We start from the raw sequence: 4,601 nt of genomic DNA on the forward strand, positions 1-4,601 counted from the left end.
TATAGGCATATCATCATCAATTCCTGTTGTCCCTCATGGGACATAGGGCATCAACAAAGCACCGCCACCTGGTTCTCTTTACTCTTTTTTTTCTCCCAGTGCCTCAGCGTGGACTCATCTTCGCCACGTCTGTCTGGGCCTCTCTCTCTTCCTTCTCCAGTCCAAAACCTCTCTCTCAATGGCTTCATTCCGCTTCCTCAGCGTGTGCCCCAACCACTTCCACTTCCGTCGCTCGATCTGCATGAATACCTCAGTTTCCTCTGTCCTTGTCAGAGTTCTTGGTTGGAGATCACTTCTGGCCAATGGATGTTTAGGATTCTTCCCAAACAGCGATTGACGAATGTCTGCAGCTTGGAGGTGATCATTTTCATTACTTTCCACGTCTCAGATCCATATAACAGCACTGACTTGACGTTACTACTAAAGACGCGGAGTTTGGTCGTGGTGGGTATTCTGTTGCTTTTCCATACCGGATAAAGCCCCATTGGATACCACGTCGCACATCACTCGTCACTTTCCGCATTACCGCGTCATATAAGCGACAAGATGCAACCTTGCCGCACTCGTGACGGCACAGAGATCGGCTCGGATACACGGCCCTCGTGAATGACTCGACACGCGTTCCACGGTGGTTTCGCCTCGCCATCCGTGGCCAGTCTTTATCCAACAGACTGAAACAGAAAGATTGCGGACAAACATCCATGCATTGAGTGGGACTCGAACCCACGGTCTCGGCGGCCAGGCGCACGAGGTACATGCCTCAGATCGCGTGGCCACTGCGGCCGACATAAAATGATATACACAGGAAAAAGGTTTTTCTCAATTTATCATGACGTAATTTCTGTGACTGTTACTGATTCAGTTTTGCTACTAGATCTTTGCGACAATTTGAGCATGGAGAGGAAAAGGAATAATCCAAACAAAAAAGTTTCACAGTGGAGTTCAGAGTCATCCAGGAGTACATTTCTTCTGTTGGCCTTTATATGCCATGCAACAACACTCTGTGGTAGACGGCCGTCAGACTGAGCTGTTGGTGGGCAAGAGTACCTCCAAAGTTGTTAAATTTCACGTATCCCCTAAAATGTCTTCGCATACCCCAGGTTGAATACCACTGCTCTAGAGCAGTGGTATTCAACCTTTTTTGTTCGCGTACCCCCAGATATAATTTCTCTTCAACTTTGTACCCCCAAAGTTGCTGGTATATAATTCAAGTTATACATAGTATATAATCTACATCTAAAATAAATTCAATAAATTACATTACTGATTATTCAGTGTTTATCATAAAAGAATATTTTTTTAACAATTTCACGTACCCCCTGAGATATTTGTCTGGTAATTACTGGAGGATTTTATTACCCACAATTAAAATATCTACATGAAGTCTAATGCTTATGAGTGCATAAAATTAATATATATATATGGTGCTGGATGGATTTTGATGAAATTCTGTATGAACATTAGGCATTAGAGACTCCTCTAAAATTGTGCTTTTTAATTTCCTACAATCTGTAATACCAACATGGCAGACAGATGAACTTGTGAAATGGAATTTACATTAGCATCACTTACTGTAGGGTCATACGATGATAGTGGTACTATATCTTCAAAAAATACACAAATTCAGTAAACTGATTCTTTGTGCAGTGTAAAACAGCAACATGGTTCATGCATGAAACAACAGGAAAAAAGTGAAACCTAGGATCCGATCCCACAACTGCCCATGGATAAGTCCAGTATACTATTACAGAGCTAAGTTATATTGTTATTGGGACATCAAAACACATAATTTGTGTAGTTAGAAATTAAAGTTGTGTGAGAAAGATAACTCGTGTTATCTTTTATTAATGTTCTTTGAAATTATCGGGTTAAGCGACATTTCAGCAGATATCATAAGCTTTTCATTGCATTATTGATCAGTCTGTATTATTCGCAAGGCCCTCTGAATTTATGTTCTCTCAACAGTCAGCTTTCGATAAACGAATCAGTAGAGAAGAAATAAACATTTTACATGTACATGCATGCATTTTAGTGGAAAAAGTGGAATGTATGTACATTACATTACAGTTTGTTTATTTCTTTTGTGAAGAAGAAGAAGGCAGGTAAGAGTAAATTACACAGATTGCAGGTGTTTGAGAATCAGGTGTTGAGGATATTTGGGCCTAGTAGGGAAGACGATGGGGCTTGGAGAAAACTGCATAATAATGAGCTTAAAAATTTGTTCTCCTCCCCCAATATTGTCAGGGTGGTTAAGTCGATAAGAATGAGATGGGCTGGGCATGTAGCGCGCACGGATGAGACGAGGTGTGCACCGGGTATTGGTTGGGAAACCTGAGAGGTAGAGACCCATGGGAAGACCTAGATGTAGATGGGAGGATAATGTCAGGCGGGATCTGTGGGAGATAGGAGTTGAAGGAGATCGGATTTTGTTGGCCCAGGACAGGGTCTGATGGAGGGCATTGGTGATGAACCTTCGGGTTCCGTAAGCCATCTAGTTGGTTGGGTCCACTATTTGGGAAGCCTAAGGGGAAGAGACCTAGACGTAGATGGGAGAATAATCTCAGGCGGGATCTACGGGAGATAGGAGTTGAAGGAAATCGGATTTTGTTGGCCCAGGACAGGGTCCGGTGGAGGGCTTTGGTTAATTTGGTGATGAACCTTCGGGTTCGGTAAGCCATCTAGTTAGTTGGTTAGTTATGATGAAGAGATATTCATATGTTTCTGCTTTGCCTGTGATCTATTGTTACATTTATCTTGGAAGTGCTTGTGACATAGCTTACATAATGTGTTTTTTTTTATCAGCCACGAGCATTCAGAATGAAGAGAAGGAAAGGAGTATGTTGAAAGATTTGAGGTTTTCACGGCAGTGATTCTGAAGATGGCTGTCTTCTGGGTTGTTGCGCCATGTAGTCTGGTAGAAGTTTACTGACGTTTCAGAGGTCCTTGCTTCCTCCATCGTCAGGGTGCCCTGACTGCACGGCGCAACAACCCAGAAGATGGCCATCTTTGAGTATGTTGAAACTGTGTTTGTATTCTGGTGTGGTTTGCACCTTTCTATACTTGTTTATGTTGATCTGGTTGAATATGCACATTGGGTTTTGAAGACTTACTTTTAAAAGTTAATTACAAGTGATCAAAGTTGGCACATGAAATGAGCATGATTATATTATCTTCACATGAAAAGTCCAATCATTCAAAGTCCGTCTTGGAGACCACCATTTTGGTTTCACGTTATTGAAGCTTCTACCTAGAATTATGAAGTGAATAACAAATGCAGCCACAACCAGGACATCTTCAGAAGTTTGGTTTGCATGAAAATGGTATATATATTGGTGCTGCTTTAAAACATAGTTCTTCATATTTGGGTTATCAGTATAACCTTGAACCAGTTGCACACACACAAAAAGAAGAAGTAGTACAGGGTATACACAAAAGAATGGTGCGGTTTCAAAAGTTGATAAAAAGATTGTTTCTCACCTTACACGGGCACAACATACATATTCTTTTATATCCATGTTTATTAACATCCACATCTGTATTGAAGTAAGCTCTAATTTGAATATCATTCTGTACCTCTTAAGAAGCTAACATTTATTGCTGAATCAGATGAGCTCCCACAAGGCATGTAGTAAAGTAGGGAATTATTGAGATTTTTACAGCAGTGAAACCTTCAATTGTGGTCTTGTAGGAGGAATGATGCACATATACAAGACTACAGAATTCTACAATCCACAAAATCCAAATAAGCATTGTTTCCATTTTCCATCTAGTATCATGTTTTGGTGGAACATGGTATTACTTGTATTATCTGCTGAAGTGTGTGTGTTATGTGCCTTTTCTATAAATGTGATGTATAAAAAATGTCCGCAGATGCATTAAGTTGCTTCTCAACTTGTTTTTCCAACAGTGCTAAAGTTTACTTCATTTCTTGCCTATAGTTTGGGCTTTTCCAAATTTTATACAACAGTAAGACAGTAATCACACAAAAAGTTTGTTAGAGCTTGTTAAACTTTTAAATGTATTTGATCAGTTCACTAAGGAAATCTATTTGAAATATGTTTTTTTTTTTAGTTCAATTTACAACCACCTTGTGGCTAACGGTGTAACAGAATAGTGAAACATTCCTACATTTTTCACTCTAAACTTAACACTGGTTTCTGAAGGATCAGAAAGTGCAGTACACTTGATAAACAGCTAGGATTTACTGAGCTTAATTATTTAAAGAAATCTTGTAATTCAGAATTTTTTTTTAAAATGTGCATATGGTAGCTACAGTGTTGGAAATAAATGTCTAATGGCATACATTTCGAGTCTGCTGGAGTAAGAATATTAGGCATTATTGTTTTTTGGGCTCAGACTTTTAATGGCAGTTTTTGCACACAAGCTTTGGAAGGAAATGTGTAAAAGAAGACTGAAGATTATAGCATAAACATTCAACTCAGTTTCACGCTTGAATAAAGGATTTAAACCAAATTTATTGTTATTGTGTCGGATATATCGGTAATCTATGATTTGGAGTTAATTTGTAGTGATGGGCACAGATTATATGAAGCTTAAGTATAATGTTGGTGGTCTGTGGTGGTGGGCATGGACTTCTCGCT

The sequence above is a fragment of the Zootermopsis nevadensis genome, unplaced genomic scaffold, assembly GCF_977971745.1.
Source record: "Zootermopsis nevadensis isolate Lab colony 2312 unplaced genomic scaffold, Znev_1.0 Znev_ptg000023l, whole genome shotgun sequence".
Classification (NCBI taxonomy): domain Eukaryota; kingdom Metazoa; phylum Arthropoda; class Insecta; order Blattodea; family Termopsidae; genus Zootermopsis; species Zootermopsis nevadensis.